We start from the raw sequence: 24570 nt of genomic DNA, 5'->3' as shown, positions 1-24570 counted from the left end.
ACAAGCCAGACACATCCGGCACTGGCGGACGTTGTCCGACGCGCGGAGGAAGAAGGACGCTAGGGTTTCGGGGAAAAGATCCGAAAACGAAAATGAAGGGGTCTATTTATAGAGGTAGAGGGAGCTAGGAAGCTCCAAATGAGGTGCAGTTTTCGGCCACGCGATCGTGATCAAACGCTCTAGATGATGGAGGAGGTTTTGGTGGGTTTTGGGCCACTTTGGAGAGGTGTTGGGCTGCAACACACACGAGGCTTTTTCGGTCGCTCGGTTAACCGTCGGAGTATCAAACGAAGTCCAAATGGCACGAAACTTGATAGGCGGTCTACCGGTAGTAAACCAAGGCCGCATGACAAGTCTCGGTCCAATCCGAAAACGGTTAACACCCGCACACGAAAAGAGGTAGAAAGGGACACCGGATGACATAAGAGCGCCGGATTGCAAAACAGACAACGGGGAAAATGCTTGGATGCATGAGACGAACATGTATGCAAATGAAATGCACATAATGACATGATATGCAATGCATGACACGCAAGCAATGACAAGGCAACAACAGCGAATAACTGGAGGACACCTGGCACATCGGTCACGGGGCGTTACAACACTCCACCACTATGAGAGGATCTCGTCCCGAGATCTAGAATGGCACCGGAGGGAAAATGGAAGAGAGAGAGAGAAGAGGTAAAACTAAGTTGCTCCTTTGAAAAACGAGTGAAACCAAAGAACCTTGAAAAAGGTTAAGCCATTTCGACAGAAAAAATACAACGGAGATAAACGAAGTTGAAAACACTCCGTTAGAAAAGAGGAAGAATGAAGAACAACTTCGGTCAGCACTCCGGTTGAAAAGTGATACAAGACTTGATAAGATGAAAAGAACTTGAGCAGAGGTCACAACTCTCCGGTTAAATGGATAAGCAAGAAAATAACAAGGTCCTGACAAGAACAAGAAGAAGGGTTGAAGAGAGCAACATCACAATGCCTCCGGAACAAAAGTAAGAATGGAATGGAGTGAACGAAGGGAAACACGATCTTGAGAGAGCACACTTACAACAAATGCTAGAACGGAGTTGGTGGAAAACCAACAACGAAAAGAATAATCTTGATATGGTCTTATGGAATACATCTCAAATTATGAGGTGACAACCTGCCACTCATGGGAAGAAGAATTGAATTGATATGGACAAGGAAACGAGAAAGTTATTTCACCGGGAGGATAGATGAAGCACTAGGATCATATATTATCACCATTAATAGAAACAATCCTTAGGGAAAGCTTTAGGTGAAATATAACCCTAGATGACTCCAATGACGAGATTGATGGATTTAAAATATCTCATTCCTGACAACTTGCGAATCATGAAACACGAAAGAAATTGTCAAAATGACATAACACCACCTGAAAAGATAAGGTAGAAGGAATTGCACTCCGGATTGCACGAAGAAGAATACTTGAGCTTCTCTAAAAAGAATCTTGATGAATGCTTCGAGAAGGAAATAAATCCTTTATGAATCATCATGTAGAGCCTCCATGAAAGAACTCCGGTAAACAAGGAATGATCAACTAAAGGAAAGAGAAGTTGAAGACACAAGGTGAAACCTCGTACTGATTTAGATGAATCTCCGTGGTGAAATAATTGAAAAAGGTTGGAACTCTGGGAAAAAGAGAAGATGAAACAATTGAAATCAGGAATTTGATGAACCTCTGGAATAAGGAATTAAGTTTACTTGATGAGACAAGAATAAGAATTACATTATGCGTATCCTTCACCAATTAAATTGATGACAATCAACGGATTTGACATATTACTTATTCTCGTAGAAAAGATTAAGAGAGATATAACATAAACTTGAGAAAGGTCTTCCACGAACCACCGGTAGGATTGAAACAACGAATAAATTGATATGATAACCAAGGAAGGGAACTCTTGAACGAACCACCGTAAGAATTGAAAACGAACGAAGTAAAAGGGAAGAATCACCGGTAAGAATTAGCAAATAACGAAGATGCTTGGGACAATATAGATACATGAGAATGAAGAGATCATGAATTGATTAGAGATTCGTCAGCCATTTGCAAAGATATTTCAGTAGGTGTGAGTTTATTCAAGTCAAGTCTTTTATATAAAGAGAAAGGCATAACACTAACACCAGCTCCTAAATCACACAAAGCAGTTTTCACATAATTCTTTTTGATAGAGCAAGGTATAGTTGGTATTCCCGGATCTCAAAGTTTTTTAGGTACTCCATCTTCAAAAGTGTTATTAGCAAGCATAGTGGAGATTTTGGCTTCCAGTATTTTTCTCTTATTTCTGATGATGTCTTTCATATACTTTGCATAAGGAGGCATTTTCAAGATATCAGTCAAGCGAGTACGCAAAAAGACTGGCTTAAACATTTCAGCAAAGCATTCAAATTCTTCATCATCAATCTTTTTAATTGGCTTGGGTGGAAAAGGCATAGGTTTTTGAACCCACAGTTCTCTTTCTTTACCGTGTTTTCTAGCAACAAAGTCTCTTTTGTCATATCTTTTATTTTTAGATTGTGGGTTATCAAGGTCAATAGGTGGTTCTATCTCAACATCATTATCTGGTTCTTTATCATTTGGTTGAGAGTCTTCATGATCCTCATCATTATATTTTTCATTATTACTAGGTGAGTGTTCATTACCATATTGGGTTTCAGCATCAGAGATAGAAGTTTCATTTTCATTCTCAGGAGGTTTTTCTATTCTAGGTTCACTAGAAGTATGCAAAGTCCTATCATTTTTCCTTTTCTTTCTAGAAGGACTAGGTGCACCAGTGTTAGCTCTTTGTGAATCTTGTTCAGTTCTTTTGGGGTGTCCCTCAAGATAAAGTGGTTCATGCGTCATTTTACCTCCTCTAGTTGCAACTCTAACAGCAAAGGCATGCCTATTATGATTCATTTCATCAAGCAATTATATTTGAGATTTAGCAACTTGTTCTAATTGAGTTTGAACCATAGAAGCATGCTTTCCAACACCTCTAACATCATTTGATATTCTAAATAACAAGTCACTCAAGCGAGCAATCATATTAGAATTATATTTCAATTGTTTCATAACATTTGCATTGAAGTGATCTTGTTTTCTAATGTAGTTTTCAAACTCATAAAGGCATTGACTATGATGCATATTGTGAGGATTATCATTTTCATTAAACTTCATAAGAGAATTTACCTCTACCACCATAGGCAATGGTGGTGTATTAAGCCCATGTATTTCTTCAATAGGAGGTAAAATTTTAACATCCTCAGCTTTAATACCCTTTTCCTTCATAGATTTCTTTGCCTCTTGCATATCTTCGGGACTGAGATATAATATACCCCTCTTCTTCGGAGTGGGTTTAGGCGGTGGTTCAGGAATAGTCCAATCATCATAATTTTTCAATATGTTATTCAATAATTCTTCAGCTTGAGCAATAGTTTGTTCCCTGAAAACACAACCAGCACAACTATCTAGGAAGTCCCTAGAAGCATCGCTTAATCCATTATAGAAGATATCAAGTATTTCATTTTTCTTAAGAGGATGATCAGGCAAAGCATTAAGTAACTGGCAAAGCCTCCCCCAAGCTTGTGGGAGACTCTCTTCTTTAGTATGCACAAAGTTAAATATTTCCTGTACGGCAGCTTGTTTCATATGAGCAGGAAAATACTTTTCTGAGAAGTAATAAACCATATCCCGGGGACTACGCACACAACTAGGAGCAAGAGTATTGTACCAAGCTTTAGCATCACCCTTTAATGAGAAAGGAAATAATTTAAGAATAAAATAATAACGAGTTTTCTCATCATGAGTAAAAAGGGTGGCTATGTCATTCAACTTAGTAAGTTGTGCCACAATAGTTTCAGTTTCATAACCATGGAAAGGATCAGATTCCACCAAAGTAATTAACTCTGGGTCGACAGAAAATTCATAATCCTTATCATCAATAAAGATAGGTGAAGTAGCAAACTTAGGATCACATTTCATTCTACCATTCAAAGATTTTTCTTTATACTTGTATAGTAATTTCTCTAGATCATCTCTATCATTGCAAGCAAGAATATCTCTAGTTGCTTTTTCACTCATAACATAACCTTCTAGTACCTTAGTCAATTAATATCTAGGAAGGCTAGTTCTAGTAGGTGTTTCATGAGTCTCAATTTCAAGCTCATCATCAGATTCAACAACATCATGTTGTATAACTCTAGAAATTTGTCTATCAAGAAATTCACCAAGTGGCACATCATCATTATCAAGCAAGGTACTAGCATCATCATAAGCATCATTCATAGTAGAAGTAGCATCATCAATAACTAGTGACATATGAGGATTAATAGCATGTGGTGGTGTTGCAAATTTACTCATAACAGAAGGTGAATCTAAAGCAGAACTGGATGGCAGTTCCTTACATCCCCTCGTCTTTGAGGGAAATATCTTAGTCTTTGGATCCTTCAGATTCTTCATAGTGATAATATGATAATAATCCCAAGTGACTCGACAAATATAGCTATGCTCCCCGGCAACGACGCCAAAAAAGGTCTTGATAACCCACAAGTCTAGGGGATCGCAACAGTTTTCGAGGGTAGAGTATTCAACCCAAATTTATAGATTCGACACAAGGGGAGCCAAAGAATATTTGAAGATATTAGCAGCTGGGTTGTCAATAAAACCACACCTGGAGATTAATTATCTGCAGCAATATGTTCAGTAGCACAGTAATATGATAGTTTTGATAGTAGTGACAGCAGCAACAGTAACAATAACAGTGATAGAAGTAATTTTGTAGCAAGTGTAATAGTGATGATAGCAGTAGTAACTTAGCGAAAACAATATGGAAAAGTTCGTAGGCATTGGATCGGTGACTTGGTGGATGATATTCATCATGAGACGGTTATAACCTAGAGCGATACGATGCTAGCTCCAGTTCATCGATATAATGTAGGCATGTATTCCGTAAATAGTCATACGTGCTTTATTAAAAGAACTTGCATGACATCCTTTGTCCTACCCTCCCGTGGCAGCGGGTTCCATATTCGAAACTAAGGGATATTAAGGCCTCCTTTTAATAGAGAACCGGAACAAAGCATTGACACATACTGAATACATGAACTCCTCGAACTACGGTCATCACCGGGAGTGGGCCCGGTTGTTGTCACTCCGGGGTTGCTGGATCATAACCGTAGTAGGTGACTATAACTTGCAAGATCGGATCTAAAACATGGATATAATGATGAATTCATAAACAGTTCAGATCTGAAATCATGGCACCCGGGCCCAAAGTGACAAGCATTAAGCATGGCAAAGTCATAGCAACATCAATCTAAGAACATAGTGGATACTAGGGATCAAGCCCTAACAAAACTAACTTGATTACATGATGAATCTCATCCAACTCCTCATCGACCAGCGAGCCTACGGAGGAATTACTTACTCCCGGTGGGGAGCATCATGGATTAGCGATGGAGATAGGATGGTGATGACGAAGATCGAAGATCCCCCTCTCCGGAGCCCCAAACGGACTCCAGATCTGCCCTCCCAAGGAAGAACAGGGCTTGGCGGCGGCTCCGTCTCATGGATCACAATAATTATTTCTCCCTGCTTTTTTTCTGGAATAATGTGAATTTATAGTATCATGGGGGTCATCAGCGGGACCACCAGGTGGGTACAACCCACCTGGGCGTGCCCTGGTGGGTTGTGCCCACCTAGGTGCCCCTCTCCGATAGGTCTTGGCTGCAGAAATTCTCTTTATAGATATAAAAAATCCTCAAAAAATTTCGTTCCATTCCGAGAACTTTCATTTCTACACAAAAACAACACCATGGTAGTTCTGCTAAAAACAGCGTCAGTCCGGGGTTAGTTTCATTCAAATCAGGCAAATTAGAGTCCAAAGCAAGAGGAAAAGCGTGAGAAAAAGTAGAAACGATGGAGGCGTATCAGAACACCGCATAGTGAATTGAATCAACACTGTGATTCAATACTCCTAGTACTTTGTTGTTAGGAAGTTTAATACCTCATCGTGTCATTCCTAGCCTGATTGGCTACATTATTATTGTGCTAATCTTAACTGTGCTACCTGGACCTTCTTCCTAGAGGACAATTTTTAACGATGAGCTATCCATATGTCGATCTTCCTGGCCTTATCGTTTCACCTCGAATAGCAAGCCTGGTTCCGAGTTTGTGTCATACCCGCGATTCCAATAAACTTGCGCTTCATCATTCCTTTGACTTGATGCCATCACTGATCGAGTACATCTTCATGAAATCTCTCGACAAATGTGTCGTGATCATCGTTAACATTTTGACTCCTTCCAGGGTATCAATCGTATTCTGTATGAGAAATATCATCCTTGCCCCTCGATGATTTGTATTATCATCGACAACATTATTTCCTTCCCTCCGACACAAACTTGATCATGTTATGGAGCTCCTTGCTATCAAGCTTATCTTATGCTCTACCTTGGAGTATTACCATCTTTTACGCCAAGGATGTTGTGAGGATTACTCCACCTCTTAAGAATTCTTGAAATAGTGATACTTCTCACCATCACCATTCTTTCTTGGTTCCCGTGTTGATTCTAACCGGGCTACTAACAAGTGAACGGTGCTGCTCGAATTCTGCACTTCTAGCAACCCTATTGCTTTGAAGTTAATGGACGATCGTTCATTCTTAGACTATTGGTTATTGAATCACCATTCTAACATAGAAAATGCTACCTAAGCCCATATTTCGGGTGCATCTTTCAACCAATGTTTAATTGTGTATTTTTTTCTTTCTTTCCTCGAGCATACATCATTATATCATATGAGCTGTCAAAATGTTATCTCCTTGTTCATTTAATTGTGAAAATCCATGTCTATGGAAATCTTGATGACTTGTCGTTGAGTCCATCAGTCACGTCCTCATCCTCTCCTTGGTTTAATGATGAACTCTTGTTTCAAAACTCGCTTCCATAGTTCATTTCCCGAGAATCTTACAATGGCATCCTGTCAATTCGTGTTGCACCTTTTTCTTCTCAGGCATACCGAGTCTGAGGTGTCCTGACACCAATCAGATTTGAATCTCGGTCAGATATGATGGTTGGAACATTTTCCAAGAGTCATAACATGGGTCTCTATATAACTAAGTAAGGTGATGTCATTCCTAGCACCCCTAGCCAGAGGACCTATATTGTTATAGTATCCTTTTTAGCAAGGTTAGCCATTCTTCCATGGGAAAATTGTAGGACTTATTCTATGAGTTATTCCCGATGGATCCATTGTGTATCCAAAGTCTGACCTTTGCTTGAAGACCATGTCAATGCTATCTCGAAGCATGTCGGTGGTACTCTGATCTTCAATAAGAACAGATGAAGCAATGCTAAATTCTCTTTATCAAATTATCCAAACACTGTTGTATGGGTAATGTCATGAAATTCCTCTCCCCTTACCTAAATGGTTTCTACTTTCTATCCTGTCGTGGATATCATGCTCTGCTTGTCCTTGGGAAGATATACCCCTAAAAGCACATTTTCCTTTCCATTGTTCTGTTTAATCTGATAATCACATTTTCCTTTCCATTGTTTTGTTTAACCTTTATTTTGATCTATATGATCTAAGCAGTATTAATTCACTACTTATGAAAACACCTCGGTGTACAACTCTATCAGTAACACCCTGTTACTAATGTTGATGACATTCCGGTAGCCACCGATGGACGAGAACTTTGCCTATTGGTCTGCCTCGTTTCGATGAGCAGGAAAATGGTTATGTTCGTCCCTCGCCCTTGGTACCGATGTTGTTGTTGACATAACCGACAGACTATCCTCTGACATGCCTTGATTACATGACCGTGAAAGATGCCAGCCCCTTTTCTACTTTTAAAACCCACATGGTGGGCCCATAACCCATAGTTCCACATGATCGAAACCTGACTCTCCTGTAGAGCCCTGTTGCCAAAGTTATTCCTCATGTTTGACTCTGTATGTAGTTCACAGGTCACCTTCCTAGAGATGATCTATTCTGGTATCAGAAACAATACCTATTCCCGCTGCTCCAAACCCCTTTCATGCCCTGTTTCAGACATCGAATGATTGTCGAACCACTTGAAACTACTTACTGTACCTTCTTGCTTGGCTCTGGATGTGTTTCATTTGACTAACTCGAGAGATACTCATGTAATCATTCATAGGATAACACCAGATGATTACCCCTTATAGCCTTCTATTGTTGTCGAGCCGCCCTTGTCCTAGTCGTAAGTACGACGGAGTTCCCGAAGAAGGATGACGACTTCATCACGATGACCTGAAATAGAGAATCAAAGACATCAACGAAAGGGATTAACTTCTTCGAGAAGAGTAGCCAAGACCAAGAAGATCCGTTAGAATTTCGTAACCAGACCTTTCCCCCTTACTCTGCCTCTTAAATCTCGGACGAGATTTCTTGTAGTGGAGGAGAATTGTGACACCCCCATAGTTAAGCTATAGTAAACCCTTGCTAATCATGCCAGTTCATCATAATTAAACTTTTGCTAAACCTCACTTGTTTCAAACTGAGATCAAATTCAAATTCAAATAACAAGTCAAATTATAATTTCGTAAAACAGTGAATTAAAAAAATTAAAAGGTTGTAAATATTCACTAACAAATTAACAAACATCAAACAACATTTCACAAATGTTTATATGCCTTAAGATAATTAAAACAGAAACACCAACATTTAAATTAACCTTTTAAGAGTAAACAAATATTAGTCCTTTTCAAAATGACTTGAAACTTTGTGTGCAACTCAATTATATGGCCCAATATTTATGTGCCAATTCTCATGTTCACCAAAAATTCATTTGCTACCTAAACTAAAGGCAAAACAGAGGAGAAATAAATAAACAGAAAAGGTAAAATAAGGGGAAAATGAAAAATAAAAGATGAGACCTAATCTACTGGGCCCTAGTGGCCACACACGGCCCAACCCACCTCCACGTCTCCTGCTACATGAGGAGACAAGGGCCCCGTGGCGGCCATTGGCCACCCCTGACCGCCTACTAGTCGCCCCCGAGACCGGCCCCTCCTCCTCGAAACCCTACTGCACTCTCCCCCTTCCTCGCGCCGCTTCTCTCCCCCACATATGCATAGAGCGTAGTCGACATCGCGCCCTTGTTGATCCCAAAGCCACCGTCGTCCCCGCGCCCCGCCAAGGTGTCCAGCAGCTCCGCCGTCATCTTCTTCGTCTTCCTCGTCCATGAGATCAAGCCTGGAGGCACCGCATCGACCAGATCGACGCCGTCTTCCACCTTTGGCCACCATGACACCATCGCCGGAATTGACACCTCTGCAGCTCCTAAACTCCTCGAAGAGCCTCCTTGAGCTTCCTTGGTGAGCTCTGCATCTTCCCCCTCTCTTTTTCATGCTATCCCGATGTCATAGTTGTAGTTTTCACCGGCCGCATCTCTGCACCGCCGCCATGCTCGCCTTTGCCGCTATAATCCACCCCACGTCGAGCTGCTGATGCTACCGTGCTCTGGAGGGCTTCATAAAGCCGATGCTCCGAGTAACCCGCTCATTTGCATGCTGTAATGGAAACCCAGCCGCGATCGTGACCTTGTGGTCGCCATGGCCGGACCTCACCCTGCGCCCGCTCATTTGCGTCCTCTGGACGCACACTCCTCCGCGTAGCCGCGCGCCCTAGACCCGCACCCGCGTCCGCTCCCGCCGCTGGATGCCACCCGTGCGCGCCCAGCCGCCCATGGCCGCGCCTCTGCGCCTGTCGCTGCTACCTTCTCCTTGTCGTTGCTTTGCTGCTTTGCTTCCGGCGCTGCTGTCGCTGCTCCCGTCATTGGCTGCTGCTCCTTGCTGCCGGTGCTGCTGCTCCTTGCTACCGACTGCTAGCGCCACTGCACTCCGCCCTGCGCCTCCAGCGCCTCACGCTCGCTGGTGCTGACCGCGCCCTTCCCGGACGCACTAGGGCTTTGCCTCCTGGCCCCGCACTCCCGCGCCACCCCCACTCCGCCCTGCTGCAGCTGCTCGCCGAGCATCGCCGCCCCTGCGTCCGCCTTCGCCCGCTGCAGCCGGCCGGCGAGCCTTACCGAGGCCACCCACTCGGGCCCTTGCGCCCAGCGCCCGGTGCCCGCTAATCGCCCTATGGCTTGGCCTTTGGGTCACTACCAAGTGGGGCTCCCAGCCACTTTTTTCTAAAAAAGAAAATAAATAAATAAAACTAATTAATTAATTGGGTAATTAATTAACTTACTTAACCTTGCTTAATTAGCCTAATGAACTAGATTAGACTAATTAAACCTGCTTAATTAATTGAGTCCATGATAGATCGGCCCCACCGTCAGTTTCACCGGTCAACGGTCAGAGTTGACCGCTGACGTCATGCTGACATCACACTGACGCAATAAACGATTTTTCCGAATTAAATGAATTTAATAATTCTAGAAATTTATTAAATCTTTGAAATTATTATAAAATAATTCGTAGCTCGGATGAAGATACTTTGTACATGAAAGTTGCTCAGAACGACAAGACGAATCCAAATACGCGGTCCGTTTGTCAGCCACACATCCCTAGCATAGCGAACGTGCAAAAATCCACCTATGTTTCATCAGCCCGAAAACGTCAATCACCGGGAATACTTTCTCGGATGTTTTCTCCCGTCGCTAGTAGCACCTAGTACTGCGTTAGTTCACCTCTAGCACCTTGTATTGCCATGTTACGCTTTGTGATGCTTTGATTGCTCTATTATTTATAGTGTTCCCCCTCCGTTACTTCTTTCTGATAGACCCCGAGACTAATGGCGACCCCCAGTACGACTACATCGATGACGACCCATCCTTTTTGCCAGAGCAAACAAGCATGCCCCCCCCTTGATCAACCCGATATCGCATATTCTTCTCTCTACTGCTTGCATTAGAGTAGAGTAGCATGTTACTGCTTTCCGTTAATCCTATCCTGATGCATAGCCTGTCTTTGCTACTACTGTTGTTACCTTTACCTGCAATCCTAAATTCTTAGTATAGGATGCTAGTATTCCATCAGCCGCCCTACATTCTTGTCCGTCTGCCATGCTATACTACCAGGTCATGATCACTCAGGAGGTGATCATGGGTATATACTTATATACATCATACATGATACATGTGGTGACTAAAGTCAGGTCGCCACATAGAGTACCCGCAAGTGATTCCGATGTGGGGGCTGAAAGGACAGGTGGTTCCATCCCGGTAGTGGTGGGCCTTAGTTCCCGATGACCCCCCGACTGTTACTTTGTGGCAGAGCGACAGGGCAGATTGAGACCACCTAGGTGAGAGGTGGGCCTGGCCCCTGGTCGGCGTCCACGACTACTTCAAAATAACACGCTTAATGAGATCTTGGTATTTGATCCGAGTCTGGCCACTGGCCTATACGCACTAACCAACTACGCGGGAACAGTTATGGGCACTCGACGTAGTGGTATCAGCCGAAGCCTTCTTGATGTCAGCGACTGAGCGACGCACACTGGATTGGACTGGAACACCTACTCTTGTATTAGGGAGGGTAGGTCTGCTTCCAGGCGCCCACACAACGTGTGGGTGTGCAATGGGCGATGGGCCCAGACCGCTGCGTGCTTAGGATTTAGATCGGCGTGTTGATCTCTCTGTTGTGCCTAGGTAGGGCTACAACGTGTTGATCTTTCGAGGTCGGGCATGACCCAAGAAAGTGTGTCCAGCTAGAGGGATAGAGTGTGTTGGGTAATGTGGTGCACCCCTGCAGGGAAGTTTATCTACTCGAATAGCCGTGTCCCTCGGTAAAAGGATGACTAGAGTTGTACCTCAACCTTATGACAACTTGAACCGGATATTTAATAAAACACACCCTTTCAAGTGCCAGATACAACTCGGTGATCCTTCTCTCACAGGGCGACGAGGAGCGGATCGCCGGGTAGGATTATGCTATGCGATGATACTTGGTGAACTTACCATCTACTCTCTTCTATATGCTTCAAGATGGAGGCTTCCAGAAGCGTAGTCTACGATAGAACTAGCTATCCCCCTCTTATTTTGGCATTCTGCAGTTCATTCCACAGATACTACCCATTTCATTGATACCAATGCATATGTAATGTAGATCCTTGCTTGCGAGTACTTTGGATGAGTACTCACGGTTGATTTCCTACTTCTTTTCCCCTTTTCCCGGTTACTGCGATCATATGATGGAGTCCAGGAGCCAGAGCATCCCGAGGATGATTCTACGTGGAGTTCAACTTTGAGGAGTAGTTAGGAGGTCCCAGGAAGGAGGCCTTGCCTATTCGATTGTTGCAACTTTTGTGCTAGCCTTCTTAAGGCAAACTTGTTTAACCTTATGGCTATACACAGATATTTTTGCTTCCGCTGACTCTTGTGTCTTCGAGCATTTGTATTCGAGCCTTCGAGGCCCCTGGCTTGTAATATAAAGCTTGTATTATTTTATTTTGTTCTAGATTTGTGTCGTGGTATCTTCTCGTGAGTCCATGCTCTTGATCATACACATTTGCATGGATGATTAGTGTACGATTGAATCGAGGGCGTCACACTAGTGCATCCGTTGCATGGAAATCCGTACTCACTCACATTGATATCTATTGATGGGCATCTCCATAGCCTGTTGATACGCCTAGTTGATGTGAGACTATCTCCTTCTTTTTGTCTTCTCCACAATCACCTTCTATTCCACCTATAGTGCTATGTCCATGGATCACGCTCATGTATTGCGTGAAAGTTGAAAAAGTTTGAGAACATCAAAAGTATGAAACAATTGCTTGTCTTGTCATCGGGGTTGTGCATGATTTAAATATTTTATGTGATGAAGATGGAGCATAGATAGACTATGATTTTGTAGGGATAAGCTTTCTTTGGCCATGTTATTTTGAGAAGGCATAATTGCCTTATTAGTATGCTTGAAGTATTATATTGTTTTTATGTCAATATTAAACTTTTGTTTTCAATCATACGGATCTGAATATTCATGCACAATAAAAGAAATATTACATGGATAAATATGTTAGGTAGCATCCCACATCAAAAATTCTAATTTCATCATTTACCTAGTCGAGGATGAGCAGGAATTAAGCTTGGGGATGCTTGATACGTCTCCAACGTATCTATAAGTTTTTATTGTTCCATGCTATTATATTATCTGTTTTGGATGTTTTATATGCATTAATATGCTATTTATATTATTTTTGGGACTAACCTATTAACCTAGAGCCCAGTGCGAGTTCCTATTTTTCCCTATTTTTTGAGTTTCGTAGAAAAGGAATACCAAATGGAATAAAACTTCTGCGATGATTTTTCTTGGACCAGAAGACAACCAGGATACTTGGAGATGAAATCGGATTAACCACGAGGCGTCCCCAAGGACGGAGGGCGCGCCCAGGGGGTAGGGCGCACCAACACCATTGTGGGCCCCTCATGCACCTCCTGACCTAATTATTTCGCCTATATATACTCTTATATCCCCGAACCACCAGAACAAGCCATGAAAACACTTTTCCACTTCCGCAACCTTTTGTACCCGTGAGATTCCATCTAGGGACCTTTTCTGGCGTCCTGCCATAGGGGGATTTCATCACGGAGGGCTTCTACATCAACTCTATTGCCCTTCCGATGAAGCGTGAGTAGTTTATTTCAGACCTACGGGTCCATAGCTAGTAGCTAGATGGCTTCTTCTCTCTCTTTGATTCTCAATACCATGTTCTCCCCGATGTCCATGGAGATCTATTCGATGTAATACTCTTTTGCGGTGTGTTTGCCGAGATCCGATGAATTGTCAATTTATGATCAGCTTATCTATGAATATTATTTGAATCTCCTCTGAATTCTTTTATGCATGATTTTATATCTTTGTAATTCTCTTTGAACTACCGGTTTGGTTTGTCAAACTAGATTGGTTTTTCTTGCAATGGGAGAAGTGCTTAGCTTTGGGTTCAATCTTGCGGTTTCTTTTCCCGGTGACAGTAGGGGCAGCAAGGAACGTATTGTATTGTTGCCATCGAGGATAGAAAGATGGGGTTTTCATCATATTGCTTGAGTTAATTCCTCTACATCATGTCATCTTGCTGAATGCGTTACTCCATTCTTTATGAACTTAATACTCTAGATGCATGCTGGATAGCGGTCGATGCGTGGAGTAATAGTAGTAGATGCAGAATCGTTTTGGTCTACATGACACGGACGTGATGCCTATATTCATGATCATTGCCTTAGATATCATCATAACTTTGCGCTTTTCTATCTATTGCTCGGCAGTAATTTTTTCGGCCACCGTATTATTTACTATCTTGAGAGAAGCCTCTAGCGAAACCAATGGCCCCCGTGTCTATTTTCCATCATACAAGTTCTATTTTCCATCATACAAGTTCCATTTTCCATCATATTAGTTTCCGATCTACTATTTTGCAATCTTTTACTTTCCGATCTATAAACCAAAAATACCAAAAATATTTACTTTAACATTTATCTATCTTTATTAGATCTCACTTTTGCAAATAACCCTGAGGGGATTGACAACCCCTTTAACGCGTTGGGTGCAAGTAGTTGTTTGTTTATGCAGGTATTGGGTAACTTGTGCGTTGTCTCCTACTGGATTGATACCTTGGTTCTCAAACTGAGGGAAATACTTATCTCTACTTTGCTGCATCACCCTTTCCTCTTCAGGGGAAAAACCAACGCAAGCTCAAGAAGTAGGAGGAAGAATTTCTGGCGCTGTTGCCGGGGAAATCTATTCCAAGTCAAGCCATACCAAGTACCCATCATAAACTCTCATCCCATGCATTACATTATTCGCCATTCACCTCTCGTTTTCCTCTCCCCCACTTCTAAAATGATTTTTGAAAAGATTTGCCTTTTCTTCGCCCCTCTTCTGTCCGTCTTGTTCGTCTACTTTTTGTGTGCTCGTGTGTTGGATTGCTTGCTTTGTCACGATGCCTCAAGAGAATACCAAATTATGTGACTTTTCCAACACCAATTATAATGATTTTGTTAGTACTCCGATTTCTCCCGCTACTAATGTGGAATCTTGTGACATTAATACCGCTTTGCTGAACCTCGTTATGAAAGATCAATTTTCTGGCCTTCCTAGTGAAGATGCCGCATCCCATCTAAATAATTTCGTTGATTTGTGTGATATGAATAAAAAATATGTGGATAATGATATTGTTAAATTTAAGCTATTTCTGTTTTCACTTTGAGATCGTGCTAAAACTTGGTTTTCATCTTTGCCTAAAAATAGTATTGATTCATGGAATAAGTGTAAAGATGCTTTTATTTCCATGTATTTTCCTCCCGCTAACATCATCTCCCTTAGGAATGGTATTATGAATTTTAAGCAACTTGATCATGAACATGTTTCACAATCTTGGGAGAGGATGAAATTGATGATACAAAATTGCCCTACTCATGGTTTGAATTTGTGGATGATTATACAAAAAAATTATGCCAGATTGAATTTTGCTTCTAGAAATCTTTTAGATTCGGCCGCAGGGGGCACTTTTATGGAAATTACTTTTGGAGAAGCTACTAAACTCCTATACAATATTATGGTTAATTATTCTCAATGGCATACCGGAAGATCTTCCACTAGTAAAAAAGTGCATGCGATTGAAGAGATTAACGTTTTGAGTGGAAAGATGGATGAGCTTATGAAATTATTTGCTAGCAAGAGTGCTTCTATTGGTCCTAATGATATGCCTTTGTCTATATGATTGAAAATATTAATGAATCTATGGATGTGAATTTTGTTGGTAGGAACAACTTTGGTAATAATGCATATAGAGGTAATTTTAATACTACGCCATTTCCTAGTAATTCCTCTAATAATTATGGTAATTCCTACAACAATTCTTATGGAAATTATAATAATATGGCCTATTATTTTGAGAGTAGTGTTAAATAATTTATGAGTTCGCAAAATAAGTTCAATGCTTTGATTGAAGAAAAATTGCTTAAGATTGATGATTTGGCTACGAACGTGGATAGAATTTCTCTTGATGTTGATTATTTGAAACTTAGATCTATTCCACCCAAGCATGATATTAATTAGTCTCTCAAAGATATGAGAATTTCCATTGATTTGTGCAAAGAAAGAACCGCTAAGATGCGTGCTAAACGAGATTGGTTTGTGAAAACGTCTTCTTCTAGTTTCTGTGAAAATAATGATGAAGATCTTAAAGTGATTGATGTGACTCCTATTGAATCTTTGCTTTACAATATAAATCTTGATAAAAATGGGACCGGACATAAGTCAAATTTAGTTAAAAGGCATTCCAATGATTCAGAGTTTTTAGATCTTGATGCAAAAATTGATAAAAGTGGGATTGGAGTGGTCAAAACTTTAGGTATCTATGAACCCGCTCTTTTGGATTTCAAGGAATTTAATTATGATAGTTGTTCTTTAATATATTGTATTTCCTTGTTGCAATCCATGTTGAATTCTCCCCATGTTATAATCAAAATAAAGCTTTTACTAAACATATCATTGATGCTATGATGCAATCTTTTGAAGAAAAGCTTGACTTGGAAGTTTCTATGCCTAGAAAACTTTATGATGAGTGGGTACCCACTATTTAGATTAAGATTAAAGATTATGAGTGCCATGCTTTGTGTGATTTGGGTGCTAGCGTTTCCACAATTCCAAAAACTTTATGTGATGTGTTAGGTTTCCATGAAACTGATGATTGTTTTTTAAATTTGCATCTTGTGGATTCCACTATTAAGAAACAAATGGGAAGGATTAATGATGTTCTTATTGTTGCAAATAGGAATTATGAGCCTGTAGATTTCATTGTTCTTGATATAGATTGCAATCCTACATGTCCTATTATTCTTGGTAGACCTTTCCTTAGAACGATTGGTGCAATTATTGACATGAAAGAAGGAAACATTAGATTTCAATTTCCATTAAGGAAGGGCATGTAACACTTTCCAAGAAAGAAAATTAAATTGCCTTATGAATCTATTATGAGAGCCACTTATGGATTGCATGCCAAAGATGACAATACCTAGATCTATTCGCGTTTTTATGCCTAGCTAGGTGCGTTAAACAATAGCGCTTGTTGGGAGGCAACCCAATTTTATTTTTGTTCTTGCTTTTTAGGTCATGTTTTGCATTAAATAATTTATCTGGCCCCTGGTTAGATGTGGTTTTGTGTAGTAATTAGTGTTTGTTCCAAGTAAGAACTTTGGGATAGCTTACGGTGATAGTTGATTTGATCTTGCTGAAAAACACAAACTTTTGTGCCCAGGAGATAAATTTTCAATTTTAGCAGAAGTGCGATAAAATACTGATTCTTTTTGCAGAAGGTTAGTAAAGAAATTTCTTAGGATGTCCTAATTTTTTAGAAGTTTTGGAGTTACATAAGTATTCTTGAGTTCCATATTGCTTCAGACTGTTCTGTTTTTGACAGATTCTGTTTTCTATGTGTTGTTTGCTTATTTTGATGATTCTATGGCTAGTATCGGGGGGTATGAACCATGGATAAGTTGTAATACAGTAGATATTACACCAATATAAATAAAGAATGAGTTCACAACAGTAACAAAAGTGGTGATTTGTTTCCTTATACTAATGGAGCTTATGAGACTTTCTGTTGAGTTTTCTATTGTGAAGTTTTCAAGTTTTGGGTAAGGATTTGATGGACTATGGAATAAGGAGTGGCAAGATCCTAAGCTTGGGGATTGTTGGTGTCAAAACCGGCAGATCTCGGGTAGGGGGTCCCAAACTGTGCATCTAGGCCGGATGGTAACAGGAGTCAGGGTACACAATGTTTTACCCAGGTTCGGGCCCTCTTGATGGAGGTAAAACCCTACGTCCTGCTTGATTAATATTGATGATATGGGTAGTACAAGAGTAGATCTACCACGAGATCGAGGAGGCTAAACCCTAGAAGCTAGCCTATGGTATGATTGTTGTCTTTTCTATGGACTAAAACCCTCCGGTTTATATAGACACCGGAGAGGGCTAGGGTTACACAGAGTCGGTTACAATGGGAGGAGATCTACATATCCGTATTGCCAAGCTTGCCTTCCACACCAAGGAAAGTCCCATCCGGACACGGGACGAAGTCTTCAATCTTGTATCTTCATAGTCCAAGAGTCCGGCCAAAGGTTATTGTCCGGCTATCCGGACACCCCCTAATCCAGGACTCCCTCAGTAGCCCCCGAACCAGGCTTCAATGACGATGAGTCCGGCGCGCAAATTGTCTTCGGCATTGCAAGGATGGTTCCTCTCCAAATTCCGTGTACCTATTTAAATAGTGTCCGGCTTCTTGTGAATGTTGCGCTCCTTGGCTTCCACGCCCAATAATGGCCACTTTCCACGTGTCGAGCGAATGTGAAGAGCCAGGGTGTTTTTACATTTACCCCCCTAGCTGTGCGAATGAGCTGCCTATTAAAGAGACGAGGATTCAGATCCAAATCACACCATCCTCCCTTGGCAAGCCTTCATCGGAGAGCATCCGACAGAGATCCATTCCATCATGGCCGGTCAACGCAGCTCCTCCTCTCGCTCCCCTAGCCCCAAGCCTGGAGATTGGGAGAGATGTTCCGTCCTGCACTGCAAATTAGTGATGCTTCAGACCAAGGGATTTCTTCCCCCAGCATACATGGTCCTGGTTCGAGCCAGGCTCGCCACCTATAATGGCGGAGAGCAAGCGGAGAGCCTTCCCAATCCCTCCAAGGGAGAGCGGGTATGCCTTACCCCTCATTTGGTAAGAGGGCTCGGATTTCCAATTCATCCGTTTCTCCGGGGGCTCCTGGAGTTCTACATCCTCCAATTGCACAACCTTACGCATGCCTCCATATTGCATATCGCGGGCTTCGTAGCCCTTTGCGAGCTGTTTTTGGGCTCTGAGGCTCATTTCGCGCTGTGGAAGGAGCTGTTCTGCCTTGTGCCCTGTTCTCAGAAGGGGTCAATATATCAAGTGGGCGGAGCTGAAGTGTGGCGTATTGCCGGGACCGGATATCTATCCGGAACCCCAAAGAAGACGTCCGTAGACTGGCCTTTAGAATGGTTTTATATAGAAGACGTACCCCTCCCGAACCCTATTCGAATCGGCCTCCCTGAGTTCGACAACGCTCCTTTGAAGAAGCGCCGAAGCTGGCATCCATGGAGCCCCCAGGAGGAAGATGATAGGGACGTTCTTTACCTGATGAGCCGGATAAGTTTGTTAGCTCGATCCGGATTGACCATGATCGAGGTCATGGCCACATGTATTATGCGGGGGGTGCAGCTGCTTCAGTATAGAGGCCACCCCATGTGGGATTTCAATGGGGAGGATGATGCCACCCGCTATGGCCGTAAAGGGCCGGAATCGGTTGCTGCTCTAATAAAGATCTTATCCACTTTGTACAAGGGAGAAGAGGAGGAATTCCTCTGCGTCAACCCACAGGGCGGATTTTCTATGTACAATCCTCCGAGCTGGGTAAGTGGACACTTTTTCTCGCCCATCCGTTTCATATTCCCATAGTTAAGTATTCAGTCTAGCGATTTCAACGCAGGAGCTGCGCCAGGCTGTAGGGGAGATAAATAGCCCTCCTCCACAACCCGAGGACCCGGAACGGTCCCTTGACCCGGCCTCCCAAGAGGATCTGGACATATCTGTGGAGCTGATCGATGGGGTATTTTACCAATTGAGCAATGACAACGCCTTGGTGGCCATTACGGCCGATTACCCTGGGCTACTTCCAGCCTCACATGTAACTGAGACCGAAGTCCCAGTACTTTGAAAAGGGATCCGTCCTTGCGTGTTTTTGATTACCGTATAACAACCGTGTTTCGCAGGGGAGGTCCTCGAGGCGGAAGGCCGAGCCTACGGCGACTAGCCAAGAAGGGGCCGCAAGGCCAGGCAGGCTGAAAAGACACGTAGTCTGGATTGAGACACCGGCACAGCGGTACGGCGCGCTGTCTTTATTCCAAGACATTATTCTCAGAGGCATACTAACACCCATGCCTTCTTTTTAGGAAAAAGAGCGCTCGCCGGACTATATCCAGAGAGGCTACTAATCGCGCCTCCACCAGCCAAGCTCCAAGGCCGGTTTTGGAGGCGGGAACGGATACGAGGCGTGCGCTGGGCGCTCCTCCGATAGAGGATGCGGATAGACTGTCCGCCACCAATTCCGAGGTGGAAAGTGCCATGAACCACAGGCGTCGCCGGACTGTTCTTCGTGACGCTTGTTTCTCCCAAGAGGCATTGGATGCCTTCAACTCGGGAGATGCGTACCTCTGTGCCGCTCAAAATGGTCTAGCCAGAGCCACGGAGCAGTATGTAAAAGTGTAAGTGCATCTAGTGCCACCCCTAGTTGGTTTTGAAGTATTGACGACAAACCTAGTTGAGGGACTAATGTGTTTGTGAGAATTGCAGGATAACATAGGTAGAAGTCCCTCATTGATTCGGTTTTCCTACCAGAGATGACCCCTAAAAATGTATGAAGACATTGAAGTCAAAGGTGGTATGTGAAGACATTCACATTGAAGACTATGACAAGAGAAGACATCGCGTGAAGACTATGGAGCGCGAAGACTTAGCAGTTTCGTCGTTCTGTGTTTTTTCCTTGTTGAGTCATAGGAACCACCGTACTGTTAAGTGGGGTCCAAGAGAACCAGTCAGAATGACTGAAGTGATGCTTAACCAAAATCCTATGTCTTCGAGTGAAGACTATGAGAGCAAATCTTGTCTAGAGTTGGATAAGTCAGCTTTGCTTGTAGCCCAAGTAAAGTTGCCGTGTGTGTTTGAAATCTGATCGTTGGAACACGTGTCAGTTCCTTAGTGACCCAGGGTCATTTCGGACAAATCAGGTCGGGTTGCCTAGTAGCTATAAATAGCCCACCCCCTACAACCATAAACGGTTGGCTGCTCAGAGTTAAAGCACGACTTTTGTCATTTGAGAGCAACCCACCTCGAAGCCTTTGAGAGAGAATTCCTTGCGAGGATAAAGCCCTAAACACCCAGAGCCAAAGAGTGTTAGGCATCACTTAAGTCTTCCTGTCAGTGTGATCTGAAGACTTATTACACTTGAGGACTGTGAATCCTCCAGCCAGTTAGGCGTCGCGTTCTGAGCGTCCAAGAGTCATTGTGGATCACCGGTGAATGAAGTCTGTGAAGGTTTGGAAGTATACCTTGAAGACTTACCAGAGTGATTGGGCGAGGACTGGGTGTCCTTAGCTCATGGGGAATAAGGTGAAGACGAGGTCTTCTGAGTTGAATCTCAGCCTCCCTAACCAGACGTACAGTTGTCACAGCAACTGGAACTGGTCCAACAAATCATTATCTTCAACGAGTCACTGGTTTCATCCTTCCCTTCCCTTTACTTACTGTTGGTCCTTGTGAAGTCATTGTACGATTGCATCACCATTTGGCTTCACTGAGTGATTACTTATTCTAATTGGCTTCACAATATCTTCCTACCTGATCCTTACTACCTAGCTACTATTAGTCATTGTGCTTTCACTTCACTGAATACTTCACTATGGTTTGCCTAGTGTAGTCTACCTTCCGCTGCATGGTAATAGGTTTATTTCTATCGTTTGTCTTCGAAACTTACATGTTTTGAAGACTTTCCTAAAAATCACCTATTCACCCCCCTCTAGTCGATCACTAGCACTTTCAGTTGGTATCAGAGCAAGGTACTCCCTTGTTCTGTGTGATTCGGTTTAACCACCTGGAGTTTTAGCTATGTCGACTGCAGGGATAATTAAAGTCTCCGCTGCGTGCCCCGTCTTCGATGGAACTGAATATCCCTACTGGAAGAATAAGATGCGCATGCATCTTGAAGCCATTGATGTCGACCTATGATATGTCGTCAAGAACAGCATTCCCAAGGCTGGAGAAGGTGTCACTGCTGCTGATGTTAAGAAGTTCGTTCAACTGGACTCTACTACCAAGAATATCATCTGTGGTCATCTGACCAAAGGACAGTATGGCCGCGTGAGTGCTTTGGAAACATCTAAGCTAGTCTGGGACTGGCTCCCCAAGGTCAACGAAGGCGTCTCAACCCAGAGAGATCAAAGAATCAGTGTCCTTCGCAACCTCTTCAACCGCTTCAAGAGAAAAGACAATGATAATGTCCGGCTCACATTTGATCGACTCACTGACATCACAAATGAGCTTCAAGCCCTCGGCGCCACTGAGATCACCAAGCATGAAGTCGTCAAGACACTCCTGAGATCACTTGACAGTTTGTTTGACACCCTAGCCCCGATGATTCAAGAACGTCCTGATTTCAAGACACTCAATCCGTCTGACATACTTGAGAGGCTCAACACACACGAATTTCAGCTTTCTGAGAAAAGAGACATCTACGGTCCCAACTATGGGCGAACTCGTGCCTTGAAGGCAAAAGCTGTCTCCTCATCTGAAGAAGAATCTGACAGCAGTTCTGATGATCCTGAAGACATTGGAAAGGAGCTTGCTATGCTTGTGAAGAAGTTCCAAAAATTCACCAAGAAGAAAGGCTTCAGAAAGTCTTCACGATCAAGCTCAAGGAATGATGAAGCTTCTGCTCATGACTACAAGAAGAGAACATGTCACAAGTGCAAGAAACCTGGCCACTACATCTCTGAGTGTCCACAGTGGGACAATGAGAACAAGAAGAACTAGAAGAAGAAGAAGAGCAAGGAGTATGGCTCTGACGACAAGAAGAAGAAGAAATACTCAAAGTCTTCTTCCAAGTCTTCCTCAAGGTCTTCATCACACAAGAAGAGCTCATCTGGCAAGGCACATGCGTTTGTTGGCAAGGAAATGGATTCTGAGGAGGAGTCTGCTTCTGAGGAGGCGGAGGTGGAGTCTGAGGAGGAGTCCGATTCTGGCGTTGCGAGTCTGGCTATAGCATACGTTGCCAAGTCCATCTTCAACACTGAAGACAATGACTTCATCACCGACACCGATGCAAATGACAAGGACTACTCCGCTCCTTCCTACTGCTTCATGGCACGCGGTGCCAAGGTAAACACACGCACTACTCACTATCAAACATCTAGTGATGATGACTCTGATTGTGGTTCCAAACCCAGCTACAATACACTTGCTAAAATTGCGACTGAACAACAGAAAGCTATGGAACACATTCAAAAAATGTTAGACAAAAGCGATGATCTGTTAGACGTTGAAATGACTCGATCTCAGTCCTTAATTGAAGACATAAAAAATCTTCACCTTAAGTATGAGGAACTTGAAAGTCGTCATGAAACGCTCTCAACAACTCATGAAAGGCTTTCCTATGATTATCTTCAAAGGAAGCAAGATCTTGAGAAATTGAGAGCGGCTCATGAAGACCTACAAAAGGAAGACGAGTCACTTCGCGCCAAACAGATCAGTTCAGCTCAGGAAGGATTTGAACCACCATGTCTTAAATGCATTGAGCGTGATAACGCTACTTCTGTTGCTGAATGTTCTATTACTGCTACTGTTGCAATATCTTCAACTGTTGATGTGGTAACTAACCCCTCTGCTGAGGATACCACTGCTATTGCTGATGAGAATGCCAGGTTGAAGACACTGCTTGAAACAGGGATGTACAAAAGTCTCAAAGGGCATCAGACACTATGTGATGTCCTCAAAAGGCAGATCCTGAACCAAAACCCTAGGAAAGAGGGTGTTGGGTTCGAAAGGAAAATGAATGCTGATGGCTCTTACTGGAAACCTGAGCAGTACCCCAAAACCACATGGGTTGCTGCAAAGGAACCTTCAGCGGATCCATCCACCCTATCTGGCTTCACTTGTGCTAATCCCATTGTTATTGATGAAACCTTTGATGCAAACTATAAACTGTTTAAGAATCAGAATGGTGAAGTGTTTGCCGGGTATATTAGTACTAACTGCAGGAATGGACCGCCTGAAGAAGATCTGGGTGCCGAAAAGGTGTTTGGAGAATCTTCCTTTGAATGTCATCATGACACCACAGGTGAAGAAGACAAACCCCAGACCACAGGCTTCATACGGTCCAAAGGCTTCATACAGACAGAGGACTCACCAGAGTCGCACTAACGCAAATGTTTTGCAGGGAAGCCATACTCAGGCCTATGAATATGAGCGCGGTTCAACAAACCGCCATGTTCATAAGACCAAGAACTATTCTGCTTATTCTTATGAGTACTATTGTCCACCTGCAAGACTTTTTGCTAGGGCTCCAAAGCCAAAGTTCTCAGATGTTGCACTTAGACTCATTGCTTCGAAGCCACCCTTGAAGATGTGGGTGGCTAAGAAAGCTTAACTCTCTTTTGCAGGGAAAGGTCTCCAGACGAAAACCAAAATCGTCTAACGCTATTGCTGGGGACCTTAAACATCTTGTAGGGCGCAAGATCAAATGCCCAAATGGTCTTATTATGTACTTTGTTCCTGAATCGCTTGCTACTTGCCCTATCATTCCTAATCTCGATCTAAGCTTTAATAATCCACTGGTTCGTCAAATGTTTTTGCTTCACAATTCTCTTCGTGAAGCCTATCCCCCTAACTGCACTGTAGGGTACGACACCAGCAGCTTCAGAATGGATCATTGATAGTGGGTGTACCAATCACTTGACTAGCAAGCGAAGCCTTCTCATGGACTCAACTTTACGTCCGTCTGACAAAAGTCACATCACATT

This window comes from Triticum urartu, chromosome 7A (genome assembly GCF_056163025.1).
Source record: "Triticum urartu cultivar PI428250 chromosome 7A, HENAU_Tu73, whole genome shotgun sequence".
In the NCBI taxonomy this organism is placed as follows: Eukaryota; Viridiplantae; Streptophyta; class Magnoliopsida; order Poales; family Poaceae; genus Triticum; species Triticum urartu.
Note: the sequence above shows the minus strand (reverse complement) of the source record.